This window comes from Podarcis raffonei, chromosome 4 (assembly GCF_027172205.1).
Source record: "Podarcis raffonei isolate rPodRaf1 chromosome 4, rPodRaf1.pri, whole genome shotgun sequence".
NCBI classification, from domain to species: Eukaryota; Metazoa; Chordata; class Lepidosauria; order Squamata; family Lacertidae; genus Podarcis; species Podarcis raffonei.
The window spans coordinates 744,551-762,718 of NC_070605.1; the positions used below are offsets into that span (position 1 = coordinate 744,551).

At 44.2% G+C, this 18,168-nt stretch overlaps 2 protein-coding genes and 1 pseudogene across 3 annotated transcripts in view; 2 read left to right on the top strand and 1 right to left on the bottom strand.

The window, feature by feature from the left end:
- Positions 1–18,168, bottom strand: part of LOC128412026 (zinc finger protein 420-like) — a 342,858-nt gene that overhangs the window by 235,754 nt on the left and 88,936 nt on the right. The window lies entirely within an intron of this gene.
- The window catches only part of LOC128412189 (zinc finger protein 420-like), a 215,270-nt pseudogene that overhangs the window by 175,465 nt on the left and 21,637 nt on the right, over positions 1–18,168 (top strand).
- The window catches only part of LOC128412063 (zinc finger protein 436-like), a 130,442-nt gene that overhangs the window by 2,703 nt on the left and 109,571 nt on the right, over positions 1–18,168 (top strand). The gene's annotated exons all lie outside the window — the stretch shown is intronic.

Consider the following 18,168-nt stretch of genomic DNA (forward strand, 5'->3'; position numbering starts at 1 on the left):
AGAGAGGACCCAAATAATTACCGCCCAGTCAGTCTGACATCAATATCAGGGAAGATTCTGGAGCAGATCATTAAGCAAACAGTCTGTGAGCACCTAGAAAGGAATGCTGTGATCACCAATAGTCAGCATGGATTTCTGAAAAATAAGTCATGTCAGACGAACCTGATCTCGTTTTTTGACAGAATTACAAGCCTGGTAGATGAAGGGAACGCAGTGGATGTAGCCTACCTTGATTTCAGCAAGGCATTTGACAAGGTGTCCCATGATATTCTTGTAAAGAAGCTGGTAAAATGCGGTCTTGACTATGCTACCCCTCAGTGGATTTGTAACTGGCTGACTGACCGAACCCAAAGGGTGCTCATCAATGGTTCCTCTTCATCCTGGGAAGAGTGACTAGTGGGGTGCCACAGGGTTCTGTCTTGGGCCCGGTCTTATTCAACATCTTTATCAACGACTTGGATGATGGACTCAAGGTCAAATTTGATCAAATTTGCAGATGACACCAAACTGGGAGGGGTGGCTAACACCCCAGAGGACAGGATCACACTTCAAAACGACCTTGACAGATTAGAGAACTGGGCCAAAACAAACAAGATGAATTTTAACAGGGAGAAATGTAAAGTATTGCACTTGGGCAAAAAAAATGAGAGGCACAAATACAAGATGGGTGACACCTGGCTTGAGAGCAGTACATGTGAAAAGGATCTAGGAGTCTTGGTTGACCACAAACTTGACATGAGCCAACAGTGTGACGCGGCAGCTAAAAAAGCCAATGCAATTCTGGGCTGCATCAATAGGAGTATAGCATCTAGATCAAGGGAAGTAATAGTGCCACTGTATTCTGCTCTGGTCAGACCTCACCTGGAGTACTGTGTCCAGTTCTGGGCACCACAGTTCAAGAAGGACACTGACAAACTGGAACGTGTCCAGAGGAGGGCAACCAAAATGGTCAAAGGCCTGGAAACGATGCCTTATGAGGAACGGCTAAGGGAGCTGGGCATGTTTAGCCTGGAGAAGAGGAGGTTAAGGGGTGATATGATAGCCATGATGAAATATATAAAAGGATGTCACATAGAGGAGGGAGATAGGTTGTTTTCTGCTGCTCCAGAGAAGCGGACATGGAGCAATGGATCCAAACTGCAGGAAAGAAGATTCCACCTAAACATTAGGAAGAACTTCCTGGGCGGTGGAGGAAGACTGGAAGAAATTTAAAGTTTATCTTCAGAAATATTGTAAAATTAATGAATGTTAAAATTATGTTTAGATTGGAAATAAGTGGTAACTAGCAACAAAAGTTAACAAGAATATGTAAAAAATGAACTGATAAATGGATGAAAATATTGAGTTATAATATGCTATGATATAGAGTTAAGATAAATGAAAAAGGGTAAGGATTTGCTGAATTGATTATCTAAATGGGAATACAAAAGGGGGAGGTGTGAGGAGGTCAAGGAAACAAGCAAACAAACTTAAAGATATCAAAAAATGGATTTGTTTTTTAACTTTTTTCTATCTATTTGGTTTTTGTATTTTGTATTTTTTGTTTTTTTTGTTTGTTTTATTATGAATTTTTGTATTTTTTGTACTCTTTTTCTAATTTTTACTATTCTCTGTTGTTTTTCTTATTCTGTAAATCTCTGTTTTTTGTAAAACCTCAATAAATATCTTTTTTTAAAAAATAAACATTAGGAAGAACTTCCTGACAGTAAGAGCTGTTCGACAGTGGAATTTGCTGCCAAGGAGTGTGGTGGAGTCTCCTTCTTTGGAGGTCTTTAAGCAGAGGCTTGACAACCATATGTCAGGAGTGCTCTGATGGTGTTTCCTGCTTGGCAGGGGGTTGGACTCGATGGCCCTTGTGGTCTCTTCCAACTCTATGATTCTATGATTCTATGAATTGTGCTCAGAAACGTAATGGGAGTCAATATAGGTCTTTCAGGACTGGTGTTATGTTGTCTTGGCGGCCGCTCCCAGTCACCAGTCTTGCTGCCGCATTCTGGATTATAGTAGTTGTAGTTTCTGGGTCACCTTCAAAGGTAGCCCCACGTAGAGTGCATGGCAGTAGTCCAAGTGGGAGATAAGCAGAGCATGCACCACTCTGGAGAGACAGTCCGCAGGCAGGTAGGGTCTCAGTCTGTGTACCAGATGGAGCTGGTAGACGGCTACCCTGGACACAAAATTGACCTGTGCCTCCATGGACAGCTGTGAGTCCAAAATGACTCCCAGGCTGCACACCTGGTCCTTCAGGGGCACAGTTGCCCCATTCAGGACCAGGGAATCCCCACACCTGCACCCCCCCCCCAGTTCCCCAAAAGAGTACTTCTGTCTTGTCACGCTTCGACCTCAATTTGTTAGCCCCCATCCATCCACCAACCAACCAACCAGCCAACCGCCTCCAGGCACTCGTACAGGACCTTCACCGCCTTCACATGTTCTGATTTAAAAGAGAGGTAGAGCTGGGTATCATCCGCATGCTGATGAAAACTCAGCCCAAACCTCCTGATGATCCCTCCCAGTGTCTTCATATATATGTTAAAAAGCATGGGGGAGAAGACGGAACCCTGAAGCACCCCACAAGTGACAGCCCAAAGGTCTGAAGACTCATCCCCCACCACCACTTTCTGGACTCGGCCCAGGAGGAAGGGGATTAACCACTGTATGACAGTGCCCCCAGCTCCCAGCCCCTCTAGAAGGATGTCATAGTCGATGGTATCAAAGGCCGCGGAGAGATCAAGCAGAACTAGGAAGCAGCTCTCACCTTAGCTCGCCAGAAATCATGAACCAGCGCGACCAAGGGAATTTGAGTCCCATGGTGAATCCCGACTGGAAGGGATCCAAATGGTCCGCATCCTCAAGGCGTGCCTGGAGTTGTTCAGCAACCACCCGCTCAATCACCATGCCAAAAAATGGGAAATGTGAGACTGGGCGATAGCTGGCTATATTGGCCTGGTCCAAAGATATTTTTTTTAAGAAGCGGTTTAATAACTGCCTCTTTCATCGGGTCTGGGAAGGCTCCCTCACAGAGGGAAGCATTCACCACCCTGCAGAGCCCATCACCCATCCCTTCCCGATTCATGTTTATGAGCCAGGATGAGCAAGGAGGCAGGTGGTCAGTTTCACTTGTCCAAGCAGCCTGTCCACATCCTTGGAGGTAACAAACTTGAACTGATCCCACGCAAACTGACTAGACGGGAGTCTAGCACTCTCCCACCCTGGCCCTGCTCCCATGGTGGAGTCTACCTCTTTCCAAATCTGAGTCAATTTAACTGCAAAAAACTTTGCCAAATAATTGCAGGAGATCTCAGGGTCCTTTTGAGGCCCCAATGACGCAGGTGAACCACCTGAAAGAGTCTCCTGGTGTTGTTTTCTGCAGATGCAGTAGAGGCAGTTTAGACAGCCATCGTCACTTGGTAGGCTCGACGTTGAGCTCTAACCCATATCTGGTCAGATTCAGAGTGTGTTTTCTGCCACCGACACTCTAGCCATCTCAGTGATTGTTTCACCCCCCTCAGATCCGGGGAAAACCATGGGGCTGTCCAGGCTCCATGCAATCGAAGAGGTAGATTTTGAACCAGGCCATCGATAGCCCGGGTTAACTCCACATTCCAGGGGCCACAAGGAAATCAGCTGAAAGGCCATAAACATGGGATAAAACATCCCCCCTCCTTTCTGGAAACCATTTGGATCCATTAAGTACCAGGGGTGGGCCATCCGAATTGGTCCCTCCTCCTTGCTGTAGGGAAGGGTTGTGGAGAAGTCCAGTTGCACCAGGACGTGATCCGACCATGACACTTCTTTTGTTTCGGTTTCATTTCATGTCAGATCACCCACATCCATAGAGGTGAACATGCCAGGTCAAGTCCTCCATCCAAGTCGTGGTCTTATGAATCATTGACCTGGCATTGCACAGCAGCCCCTTCAGGTCACGTGGGTATCCCTTGCTGATTCCAGTATCCTTCTGGTCAAGACCTGACCCGGAGGCAGGGGTAGTCCTCAAACAATGACGTGGTCTGGTCTTAGTGTAACTCTTCCTCCTACCCGTGATCACTGTGATTGGGTGTCCCAGTACATCCCCTCCCCCCGTGGAGCCTGCCCCCGCCATTCTGTTGGCTGGGGCCCACTCCCAGACAGCCCTAACCCTCTCACCTAAAGAAGAAAGCTATACAAACTATATAAAACTATATCAACTATACAAAGAATAAAAATATTAACTAATAATAATAAAAACAATTATTTAACAATGCATTTGCTTTGTAGGATTGGCTAGAGCTTCTCATTTAGATGGGCAGAACTTGGCAGAAGACCAAAGGGTTCCTTCCGATCTCTGAGAGGCTTCCAGAGAGCACAGATGGATGAGCGAGACTCAGCTGGCCCTGGAGCAGGAAGGGGCCATGCCATCCAAACTGGGAGCAGTGGGGGGTTCTGGGAAAACTCTGTGCTGAAGATCCTGGGTGAGGAGGACACCCTCCGCTCAGAGGTACAGAGCCAGCAGTTTGGAAGGTTCTGCTGCCAGGAGGCCAAAGGACCCCGAGAGGTTTGCAGCCGACTCTACCACCTTGACTGTCAGTGGCTGAAGCCAGAAAAGCACACGAAAGCTGAGATGCTGGACCTGGTGATCTTGGAGCAGTTCCTGGCTGTCCTTCCACCGGAGATGGAGAGCTGGGTGAGGGACTGTGGAGCGGAGACCAGTTCCCAGGCGGTGGCCCTGGCCGAAGGTTTGCTCCTGAGTCAGGCAGAGGAGAGAAAGCAGGTGAGAGAGACTTTCCTCTGGATACTCCCAAGGGGCTCCAAACAGGACGGAGAACATCAAAAAATGGTCTGCTGATGGCCCTTCCTTTTTCTGGGAATGAGATCTAACACCCTTAAAGATTCTGTCTTTGTCATTCTCTTTCTAATATTTCTCACCATTCATTCTCTGTTTTGAATCCTTGGTTTCTTTATCAGGAAAAGGATCATTTTGCAGAAATGGACCTGGATTCCTGTGAGGCAGAGAGGCCTCCGTTGGATACCAGAGAGAGGCCACTGGGTAAGGAGGATGGTGGTTTTTCTCCATTTGGTCTCATTCTGTTGCTTTCCCAACTAATCTGTGGGGTTTTTTAATCTTTTTTTGGGGGGGGGACACAGTTAGGAACAAGGGTACAAAGGAAGGGAGAAGTATTCCTGCACAACTAACATATGAAATGGGCACAAATGTCCAAATGCACTCAGTAGGTAAGGCTTTCTGAAAGGGCCATCTGTAGTTAGAGATGCGCTGTTTCACCTGTGAGAGACGCGGGCACTCCTGGCATCCTGCTTACGTTTTTTCTCTTACAGGTGACAGAATGATGCAGGCAAGACCTCCTGATCCATCTTTTCATGGGGGGGAAACAGCGGCTGTGGAACCAGATCAGGTCAGGGGAAGCTGCCTTGTGGGGACAGAGGCTGAGGGATGGAGCAATGTCATGGACTGGTTGGGCACAGAGGAATGGTGGGAGGAAGCAGCTGGGGAGCCAGGAAGGGAAGACCTTTCAGAGCCCAAGGAGTGGAAGTAGAACAAGGATGGGCAGTGAGAGGGAGAAGAGGGAGAATCCTGGGAAGAGGAGGCATCAGAAGCTGAAATGGTAACAGGGCTTAGTGAGCTGGGAGACTCTGTGGCAGAATGCAGTGCAGAATCAGAGGCAGAAGAGGAAGGAGGCAAGTGGGAGAGGAAGGTCGAGAGGCAGAGGTGAGTCAGGAGAAGGAGGAGCCACCGGGGGCTCCCTTTCCTTCTGCCAGAAGCCACCCTCCCTGCTTGTCTCTCAGAGCCCAGAGACTTCTGACAATTGAATTGACACTGTTGGATCGCTTGCCAGAAACCCCAGAGAGGAGGGGACTTGGAAAGCTGTGGGGAGTCGGGGGCCTTCACTCTCAGCAATTGATTTCTTGGAGGAAGACCCTGTCATGAAATTCTACTCAATATTGATCCAGAGCAGAACTACAATGTATAGTTAGCAGAGTAAAAACCTAAACACATTGCAGGATTCCCCCGAAATAGACCAGAGGCAATTGTATTTCATTCAGCAGAGCTTTACTGCTACTGTGAAGGCATAATGTTCCCAAATCCAAAATGTTCAGGATTGGCCCTGTGCATAAGAAATCCAGTTGCAGCAGACTTAGCTGAAATTTACCACAACCTAGGACTTGCTGATCAGAAGGTTGGCGGTTCGAATACCCATGACGGGGTGAGCTCCCGTTGCTCGGTCCCTGCTCCTGCTAACCTAGCAGTTCGAAAGCACGTGAAAGTGCAAGTAGATAAATAGATACCGCTGTGGCGGGAAGGTAAACGGCGTTTCCATGCGCTGCTTTGGTTCGCCAGAAGCGGATTAGTCATGCTGGCCACATGACCCGGAAGCTGTACGCCGGCTCCTTCGGCCAATAAAGCGAGATGAGCGTTGCAACCCCAGAGTCGGCCATAACTGGACCTAATGCTCAGGGGTCCCTTTACCTTTAGGGAATTCTGGTGGCCCAAAATTAAGGAGGATACCGCAGAATACGCGAGGGGGTGCAAAGTCTGTCAGACAGCCAAAGGGCAAAGGACAGCCCCAGCTGGGCTGTTACAACCGTTACACACCCCAAGTAAACCGTGGGAAGTGGTATCCATGGATTTTTTCACCAACTTTCCAGTGTCACAGGAAAAAAACCCCGGTTATTTGGGTGGTGGTAGATGTGCTGACAAAGATGGCGCATTTTGTACCTTGCTCTAAGATACCTTCCACAAAGGAGACAGCAGGGTTGTTCGTGGATCATGTGTTTAAGTTGGATCATGTGTTTAAGTTGTACAACGCATCATCAGAGATCTACAACCTCTCCTGGACAATGACAGTTCTCTTTCTCAAGCTCTGGGAGGAAGACCTTTCATTGCCTACAGACAGCCACACAATCTTAAACAACTCCTAACCCACAATAATACTACAACCAGACGTAACACGGACACTGGCACCAGAGCCTGCAATAAACCCAGATGCCAACTTTGCTGCCACATACACCCGGACAACACCATTACTGGCCCCAACAACATCACACATACCATCTCGGAACTATTTAATTGCTCATCGTCTAACATTGTATATGCCATCAAATGCCAACAGTGTTCCTCAGCTCTCTATATTGGACAAACAGGCCAAACCTTACGCCAAAGAATAAACGGACATAAATCGGACATCAAGAATCACAAGACAGAGAAACCAATAGGAGAACACTTCAATCTCCCAGGACATTCTATACAAGATCGCAAAGTAGCTGTTTTACTACAAAGGAATTTCAGAAATAGACTGGAAAGAGAAGCTGCTGAATTGCAACTCATTACCAAACTTAAAACCATGGAGAGACCTGGTCTGAACAAAGACATTGGATTCTTATCTCATTATACATGACAAAGCCATTTTTCACCTTCTCACCCCTTGCTTTTTCCTGTAAGACCTATTGCAGTCGTTAAGAGTCGTCAACAGGCTCATCACAGCTATCTGCCAGTCACCCATTCCCACCACCCTTCTGAGTAATACCCCTCCCCACCTTCTCACTATATAGAAGGATCTGGCAACTTCTGTTTCAGTGTATCTGAAGAAGTGTGCATGCACACGAAAACTCATACCAAGAACTAACTTAGTTGGTCTTTAAGGTGCTACTGGAAGGGGAAAAAAATATTTTTTTTTGTTTTGACTATGGCAGACCAACACGGCTACCTATCTGTAACTTAAGTTGCACGGTATGCCATCAAGGCTAATCACAGATTGTGGAAGTCAGTTTACTTCGCATTTCTGAATGAAGCTAGAGCCTAGGAGGCTGGGGCCGTTTAAGGGGGTACAGGAGATTAATCTGGTGTCCTTTAGGCTCCGGTTCTTTGCTGTCCCCCTTTATTCCAGCACACAGGTACCAGGGGGAGAGGAAGGAACCTCCACCCCCCCTAAGCTGGTAGAAGGGGAGCAGGAGTACAAGGATGGATTCTTTCATCTGGGAAACTGGGATGCCTGCGTAGGCAGAATGATTAGAAAAACACCAACTGGAGTACCACCTATTTACAAAAAATGACTGTTCCAGTCACTAGTCTAGCTGCTGCATTCTGGATTAGTTGTAGTTTCCGGGTGACCTTCAAAGGTAGTCCCAGGTAGAGCACATGGCAGTAGTCCAAGCAGGAGATAACCAGAGCATGCATCACTCTGGCAAGACAATCACGGCAGATAGGGTCTCATCCTGCATACCAGATGGAGCTGGTAGACAGCAGCCCTGGACACAGTATTGACCTGCGCCTCCATGGACAGCTGTGAGTCCAAAATGACTCCCAGGCTGCGCACCTGGTCCTTCAGGGGCACAGTTGCCCCATTCAGGACCAGGGAGTCCCCCACACCCGCCTGCTTCCTGTCCCCCCAAAACAGTACTTCTGTCTTGTCAGGATTAGACCTCAATCTGTTAGCCACCATCCATCCACCAACCAACCGCCTCCAGGCACTCACACAGGACCTTCACTGGTTCTGATTTGAAAGAGAGGTAGAGCTGGGTATTATCTGCATATTGATCAACACCCAGCCCAAACCCCCTGATGATCTCTCCCAGCGGCTGTATTAACAGAAAGGAAAGAACAGAGCATTGTGTAGCAGATCATATTGATCCTGTCTCAGAGGAGGACATTTTCCTTTTTCTTTTAGGGTCCAGTGTGCTTTGAAGATGTTGCTGTTTGTTTCACGGATGAGGAGTGGGCGTTGCTGGATCCTGACCAGAGAGCTCTGCATAAGGACGTCATGGAGGAGAATCGTGGGATCGTGGCCTCTCTTGGTAAGGCTCCCTGTGGGATCCTCCTATCTGCCTGGAAATTCAAAAAATACCTCTATGTGATTTCCACAGAGCTCAACAGCGCCCCCTCCAACACCTGGGAACCAACACCCCCACAAGAAACCTTGAAGAGCGAATTACAGTTTTTTCTGTGAACCATCTTCCTCCAGTTCTGCCTTTTTATACCACGATTCGGCTGGTCTGAACTGGCCAGGCCATCTTAAATGTCACCTTCAGAGTTGTTCGGAAAGATAAGTAGCTTCTGTCAGGTTTTCTGTTTTTGTTTTTGCTGCTGTCAGTCTTGGGTTGACCAGAGAGACGCCTCACATTGGCGATGGGAATCAGTGTAGCACCAGTGGAGAAGGGGGGCAGATGGGGGAATCGGCGAGGCGGTCCCATGACTCCTCGCTGGAGACCAGCGGGGAGAGCACGGGTCCTCCGCTGCCCACACCCTCCTTGCGCAGAAGGCTTCCGCGCAGGGAGAGTAGGAGGAGACTAGGCGTCAAAGAGCTTTGCTGGAAGAAGTTCAAGAAACGCCCACTGACGGATTCTGCCAGCGATTGAGACAGCCACGGGCGAGTGGCTGTCCAGACAGAAGAGGTTCACTCAGGCAACCCAGCCAGGTGTGGCACCGGTTTACGCACGAGCAACCCCTAGAACCATTACAATCATCATGTTATATACAAATGTTCTCCCTTCCATCCTCAGGACTTCCCTCAACTCCCCCTCTACTGAGTTATTTAGTTTTATTTATTGTGTCCTGCTTTATATAAAAGTAAATTCCCTTATCATTTCGCTAAAATTTCTGTTACTAAAATAAAGTTGTGAACGTTTATTCAGACCCTGCCAATTGTTGTTTCTGCAAATAACCTGTAAATGGTTCCCAAACTCTTTTAAAATCCTTTTTGTCCTTCTCTCGTAGTTTATCTGTTAGCTTAGCCAATTCTGCATAATTCATCAGTTTTTCTACCATTGTTCTTTTGATGGTATTTCTTCCATCTTCCAATTTTGTGCAGTCAAGATTCTTGCTGCTGTTGTAGCATACATAAATAATGTCCATTTTTCTTTTGGCAGCTCTTGATTTGAGATACCTAACAGAAAGGCTTCAGGCTGTTTACCAAAGCTCATTTTAAACATTTTTTTCAGTTCATTATATATCATTTCCCAATATTTTTTAATGCATTTGCATTCCCACCACATATGATAAAATGTTCCTTCCTTTTCTTTACATCTCCAGCATCTCTTATTTTCTTTCTTAAACATCTTTGCCATTTTCACTGGTGTGATATACCATCTATACATCATTTTCATGTAATTCTCTCTTAATAATATACAATCTGTAAATTTTATATCAATTTTCCACAATTTCCCCCAACTTTCAAATTGAATGTTGTGTCTCACATCCTGAGCACATTTAAACATGACTGATTTAACCTCTTCATCTTTGGTTTCCCACTCTAATAAAACGCTATATGCTTTTTTTAACAAAAAAAATTTTTATAAGATTTTTATTAAGATTTTTACATTACAAAAAATAAAAACAAACAGAAAAAGAAAAAAAGAAAAAAAATCTTTCCATCACATTATTTTTCATTTACTTGTTTCTTGGACCTCCTCATACCTCTCTTTTTTGTATTCAAATTCAATTTATTAACTCAGCAATTTGTTTCCCTCTTTATTCTACCCAAATCTTTATTCTTAAATTGTTGTGCTCTTAAAATTTTACTTTTATAAACCCAATTTTTTTTCATATTCTTTTAACCCATTACAGCTAGAAACCTCTTAATTTTAATCCAACATTATTCTAAAATTCATTAATTTTACAATATCTCTGTAGGTAATCTTTAAATTTCTTCCAATCTTCTTCCACTGACTCTTCCCCCTGATCTCGGATCCTGCCGGTCATTTCCGCCAATTCCATATAGTCCATCACCTTCATCTGCCATTCTTCCAAAGTGGGTAGATCTTGTGTCTTCCAATATTTTGCAATAAGTATTCTTGCTGCTGTTGTGGCATACATAAAGAAAGTTCTGTCCTTCTTTAACACCGATTGGTCAACTATGCCCAGAAGAAAGGCCTCTGGTTTCTTCAAGAAGGTATATTTAAATACTTTTTTCAGTTCATTATATATCATCTCCCAGAAAGCCTTAATCCTTGGGCACGTCCACCAAAGGTGAAAGAATGTGCCTTCATTCTCCTTACATTTCCAACATTTATTATCGGGCAAATGATAAATTTTCGCAAGCTTGACCGGAGTCATGTACCACCTATAAATCATTTTCATAATATTCTCTCTTAAGACACTACATGCCATGAATTTCATACCTGTGGTCCACAACTGTTCCCAGTCAGCAAACATTATGTCATGTCCAACATCTTGTGCCCATTTGATCATTGCAGATTTAACCGTTTCATCCTGCGTATTCCATTTTAACAGCAAGTTATACATTCTTGAAAGTATCTTAGTTTTGGGATCTAGCAATTCTGTTTCTAATTTTGATTTTTCCACCTGGAAGCCAATTTTCTTGTCCAGATTATATGCCTCCATTATCTGATAATAATGGAGCCAGTCTCGCACTTTATTCTTTAGTTTCTCAAAACTCTGCAATTTTAATCTATCTCCATCTTGTTCCAAAATTTCCCAATATTTCGGCCATTTAGCCTCCATATTGAGCTTTTTCTGAGCTTTCGCTTCCATCGGTGACAACCACCTTGGGGTTTTATTTTCCAATAGATCTTTGTACCTTATCCAAACATTAAACAATGCTTTCCTAACAATATGGTTTTTAAATGCTTTATGCGCTTTGACCTTATCATACCACAGATATGCATGCCATCCAAATACATTATTGAAACCTTCCAAATACAAAATGTCTGTGTTTTCAAGAAGTAGCCATTCTTTCAACCAGCAGAAAGCTGCTGATTCATAATAAAGTTTAAGGTCTGGCAGGGCAAATCCGCCTCTTTCCTTTGCATCCGTTAATATTTAAAATTTTATTCTAGGCTTCTTGCCCTGCCAGACAAATCTTGAAATATCTCTCTGCCACTTCTTGAAACAATCCATCTTGTCCACAATTTGCAATGCCTGAAACAAAAACAGCATTCTCGGCAATACATTCATTTTTATAGCTGCGATACGGCCCAGCAAAGAAAGTTTCAAATTTGACCATATTTCTAGATCTTTTTTCACTTCGCCCCAGCATTTTTCAGTTATCTTTAAATAAATTCCCATTTTTTGCTGTCATATTGATCCCCAGGTATTTAACTTTCTTAACCACTGTTAAACCTGTCATATTCTGAAACCTCTCTCTCTCAGTTTGTGTTAAATTTTTCTCTAGAACCTTGGTTTTTTACTTGTTCAGTTTAAACCCAGCGACCTGACCAAATTCTTGTATCAGCTCTAAAACCCTTTTAGCACTAGATTCTGGCTCCTGTAGGGTCAATACTAAGTCATCTGCGAATGCTCTCAGTTTGTACTGTCTAACTCCAACCTGTATACCTTTAACCAACTGGTCCCTTCTGATCATATTCAGCAAAACCTCTAGAACCGATATAAAAAGCAATGGGGAAATTGGGCAACCTTGTCGTGTCCCTTTTTCTATTTTAAATTCTTCCGTCACCACATTGTTCACAATTAATTTTGCCTTTTGTTCTGAATATATTGCACTTATACCATTTTCAAAACCCTGGCCTACCCCCATACCCTGTAAGTTCTTTTTCATAAAAGTCCAAGAAATATTGTCAAAGGCTTTCTCCGCATCCACAAATATCAAAACTGCCTTAGTGTTTATATTCTCTTGCAAATTCTCTATAATGTTAATTATATTTCTCACATTATCAGAAAGATGTCTTCCTGGGAGAAAACCTGCTTGGTCTTTATGTATCACTTCCACTAACACCTTTTTTAGTCTTTTTGCTAGAATGTCTGCAAATATTTTATAATCCACATTAAGCAGTGATATGGGACGGTAGTTCTTGAGCTGAGTCTTTTCAGTCTCTCTTTTCGGTACAAGTGTAATATATGCTTCTTTCCACGACTCTGGTGCCATTTTCCCCTGCATTATTTCATTACAGACTTCTTTCAGAGGTTGCACTAACCATTCCTTTAAAGATCTGTAATATCTAGAAGTCAGTCCATCCGGTCCTGGAGATTTACCCAATTGCATGTTCTGGATGGCACCTTCTATCTCCTGTTCAGTTATTTTATCACTCAACATTAATTTATTTTCTTGAGAGATTTTTTGTAATCCATTTTCCACCAAAAATTGGTCTAAATCAATTTCTCTCTGTGGCCCTTGTGTATATAGTTGTTTAAAGTACCTCTGGAAGCAATTTCTAATTTCAACTGGGTTCTGTATATTCCTTCCTTTCACTTCTAAGTTTGTAATTGTGTTTTGTTTTTGTCTTTTTTTCATTTGCCAAGCCAAGAGTTTCCCACACTTATTGGCTGACTCAAATGTCTTTTGTCTCACATCCTGAGCACATTTAAACATGACTGATTTAACCTCTTCATCTTTGGTTTCCCACTCTAATAAAACGCTATATGCTTTTTTTAACAAAATTGGATAAAGTTGGAAAAAGAAGAAGAATCCTCAATCTTTCTTCTAATTTCTTCATTACTGTAGCCTTTTTCACTTAATAGTACTATTTTACATCGCTTCTGGGTGTCTGGTCAACTCTTTGTGCCATTTCTTTAATTTTATTATGTTTTACAAACTCACTAAATGAAAAAAACACCAAATAAGCAACGAACGTGATAGACATCACATAACACACTGACAAAAGTCAACCTAAGCAAGTTGTGCTTCCTTTTTCTAGTTATTTGGCTGTAACTTTTGATAGAATACAGATAGGTACATTCTTGATTAAATTATCCTTACATTGATACATAATTTGTGGTATTACTCCAAACGAAGTGGTGTTATGAACCATAGAACATCTGAAATACGCTTTTTTCCTAAAAGGCTTCCACAATTTTGGCCACTACTGTATATCAAACAAATCAACATTCAAAAATCCATCAGAATATATTACTAAAAATGTTGGTTAATGACAACCAACAAAGGCAATGAACCCAACTCCCTTCAGTTCTTCTTGATTTGTGCCTGAGGCTCTAATCCCTTTATTGTCCCCATTGCAGATTTTGATGAATTGGAAATCAAGAACAAGGGTGACCATGACAAAACCCTCGGAGAGGAGAAGCCACACAAAAATTTGGAATGTGGAGAGAGCTGCAGTCAGAGGTCCCATTCCACTTCCCAACAAAGAATTCTCATTGGAAAGAAACCCTATCAGTGCGTGGAATGTGGAAAGAGCTTTAGTCACAGCTCTGATCTCACTAATCATCACCGAATTCATACAGGGGAGAAACCCTATCAGTGCGTGGAATGTGGAAAGAGCTTCAGGGAGAGCTCCAGTCTCACTTGCCATCAGAGAATTCATGCAGGGGAGAAACCCTATCAGTGCGTGGAATGTGGAAAGAGCTTCAGGGAGAGCTCCAGTCTCACTAAGCATCAGAGAATTCATACAGTGGAGAAACCCTATCAGTGTGTGGAATGTGGAAAGAGCTTCAGGGAGAGCTCCAGTCTCACTTGCCATCAGAGAATTCATGCAGGGGAGAAACCCTATCAGTGCGTGGAATGTGGAAAGAGCTTCAGGGAGAGCTCCAGTCTCACTAAGCATCAGAGAATTCATACAGTGGAGAAACCCTATCAGTGTGTGGAATGTGGAAAGAGCTTCAGGGAGAGCTCCAGTCTCAGTTGCCATCAGAGAATTCATAGAGGGGAGAAACCCTATCAGTGTGTGGAATGTGGAAAGAGCTTCAATAAGAACTCCAATCTCACTTCCCATCAGAGAATTCATAGAGGGGAGAAACCCTATCAGTGTGTGGAATGTGGAAAGAGCTTCAATAAGAACTCCAATCTCACTTCCCATCAGAGAATTCATAGAGGGGAGAAACCCTATAAGTGCATTGAATGTGGAAAGAGCTTCAGTCAGAGCTCCAGTCTCACTTCCCATCAAAGAATTCATACAGGGGAGAAACCCTATCAGTGTGTGGAATGTGGAAAGAGCTTCAATAAGAACTCCAATCTCACTTCCCATCAGAGAATTCATACAGGGGAGAAACCCTATCAGTGCAGGGAATGTGGAAAGAGCTTCAGTATGAGCTCCAGTCTCACTTGCCATCAGAGAATTCATAGAGGGGAGAAACCCTATCAGTGCGTGGAATGTGGAAAGAGCTTCAGTCAGAGCTCCAGTCTCACTTCCCATCAGAAAATTCATGCAGGGGAGAAACCCTATCAGTGTGTGGAATGTGGAAAGAGCTTCAGGGAGAGCTCCAGTCTCACTTGCCATCAGAGAATTCATAGAGGGGAGAAACCCTATCAGTGTGTGGAATGTGGAAAGAGCTTCAACAAGAACTCCAATCTCACTTCCCATCAGAGAATTCATACAGGGGAGAAACCCTATCAGTGCATTGAATGTGGAAAGAGCTTCAGTCAGAGCTCCAATCTCACTTCCCATCAGAAAATTCATGCAGGGGAGAAACGCTATCAGTGTGTGGAATGTGGAAAGAGCTTCAGTCAGGGCTCCAGTCTCACTTCCCATCAGAAAATTCATACGGGGGGAAACCCTATCAGTGTGTAGAATGTGGAAAGAGCTTCAATAAGAACTCCAATCTCACTTCCCATCAGAGAATTCATACAGGGAAGAAATCCTATCAGTGCATTGAATGTGGAAAGAGCTTCAGTCGGAGCTCCCATCTCACTTCCCATCAAAGAATTCATACAGGGGAGAAACCCTATCAGTGCGTGGAATGTGGAAAGAGCTTCAGGGAGAGCTCCTCTCTCACTTCCCATCAAAGAATTCATACAGGGGAGAAACCCTATCAGTGTGGGGAATGTGGAAAAAGCTTCAGTTCGCGTTCCCATCTCACTTTCCATCAGAGAATTCATACAGGGGAGAAACCCTATCAGTGTGCGGAATGTGGAAAGAGCTTCAGTATGAGCTCCAGTCTCACTTCCCATCAAAGAATTCATACACGGGAGAAACCCTATCAGTGTATTGAATGTGGAAAAAGCTTCAGGAAGAGCTTCAATCTCATTTCCCATCAGAGAATTCATGCAAAGGTTGGAAAAACCATTATATAGCTTTAGGAGCCAGGCAAATCCGCACCTTGTTAACCAGGCCTTTTGCTGATTGACATCTAATGTCCTATTAAAATGTGATAGTGAGGGGGGTTACAGATGTGCATTTTGTGTTTTTATGTTGTCTTTTTATGTTGTAACCGTCCTGCGACATGTGGGAACAGAAGTCAACTCTTAGAGGCTGATGGGTCTTTGCCCCCCCCCAATAATATACAGTCATACCTTTTGTTACATTTGCTTCAGGTTACGTCTTTTCAGGTTGCATCCTGCAGCAACCCGGAAGTACCAGAAAGGGTTACTTCCGGGTTTCACCGCTCGCCACGCGCAGACGTGCAAAATTATGTCATGCGCATGCACAGATGTGGCGACTTGTGACCCTTGCATGTGCAGACACGGGTTGTGTTCCTTTCAGGTTGCGAATGGGGCTCCAGAACGGATCCCGTTCGCAACCAGAGGTCCAACTGTATTTGATGGAGAAACCCCCAGAATTCATACAGGGGAGAAATCCTATCAGTGTGGGGAATGCGGAAAGAGCTTCAGGGAGAGCTCTGGTCTCACTAAGCATCAGAGAATTCATACAGGAGAGAAATCCTATCAGTGTGGGGAATGTGGAAAGAGCTTCAGTAGAAGCTCCCATCTCACTTCCCATCAGAGAATTCATACAGGAGAGAAATACACACCTTTTTAACCAGGCCTCTTTGGCTGATTGAAATCTAAGGTCCTTTTAAAATGTGGTGGGGAGTTGAGTTACTGATGTGTATTTTGTGTTTTTATGTTGTGTTTTTATGTTGTAATCGTCCTGAGACATGTGGGAACAGGAATCAACACCTAGAGGCTGAGGGGTTTTTGCCCCCCAATGATATATTTTAGGGGGCCGCCACCCCAGTTGATAGGCATTGCCATTCCAATGGTGTGCATGCGTCATGTGATTGATTGTGCAAGGAGGGCCTTACCTGGCCCCCCACCCATATTTTATTCCAGTTGGCACCACAGAGTTGGGTGGTATACAAATTAAATAAATACATTAATCGCCTTCCTTTGCACATGTTCCAGCTTGTCAATATCCTTATTTATTATCATTTTTAATATTTATGTGCCTTTCATCTGAAGATTTTACAACAGAAACATACTGGATGAAAGCATGGCTTTCTCAAAAACAAGTCAAGCCCGAGAAATCTCTCCTCCCCTTTTTTTTGGATGGAGTTACAAACTTTGTTGATCAGGGGAGAAGGCTTTTGACAAAGTCCCCCGTGAAGTTTTGGCAGGAAGCTGGTAAAATGTGGGCTGAACGAAGTAACTGTTAGGTGGATTTGACTAACCGAACCCAAAGAGGACTCCTTCATGGTTCCTCGTCATCCTGGATAAAAATGACAAGAGGGGTGTTGCAGGGTTCTGTCCTGGGCCCGTTGTTGTTCAACGTCTTTATAAATGACTTGGATGAAGGACCTGAGAGGGATACTCATTACATTTGCAGATGACACAAAACAGGGAGCAGAGGTCAACACAATAATCTTTATTGTCATTATCCCATGTTGCAGAAGGCAGAATCAGATCAAGGACATAAATTTTGTTGTTTAGTCATTTAGTCGTGTCCGCCTCTTCGTGACCCCCTGGACCAGAGCACGCCAGGCACTCCTGTCTTCCACTGCCTCCCGCAGTTTGGTCAAACTCATGCTGGTAGCTTCGAGAAAACTGTCCCACCATCTCGTCCTCTGTCATCCCCTTCTCCTTGTGCCCTCCATCTTTCCCAGCATCAGGCTCTTTTCCAGGGAGTCTTCTCTTCTCATGAGGTGGCAAAGTATTGGAGCCTCAGCTTCAGGATCTGTCCTTCCAGTGAGCACTCAGGGCTGATTTCCCTAAGAATGGATAGGTTTGATCTTCTTGCAGTCCATGGGACTCTCAAGAGTCTCCTCCAGCACCAGAATTCAAAAGCATCAATTCCTCGGCGATCAGCCTTCTTTATGGTCCAGCTCTCACTTCCATACATCACTACTGGGAAAACCATAGCTTTAACTATACGGACCTTTGTTGGCAAGGTGATGTCTCTGCTTTTTAAGATGCTGTCTAGGTTTGCCATCGCCTTTCTCCCAAGAAGCAGGCGTCTTTTAATTTCGGATGAATAGTACCACTATATTCATGTCCAGTAATAGGACATGAATAGTACCACTTTATTCTGCCTTGGTCTGGCCCAACGTAGAATACTGTGTTCAATTCTGGGCACCACAATTTTAAGTATCAAGAA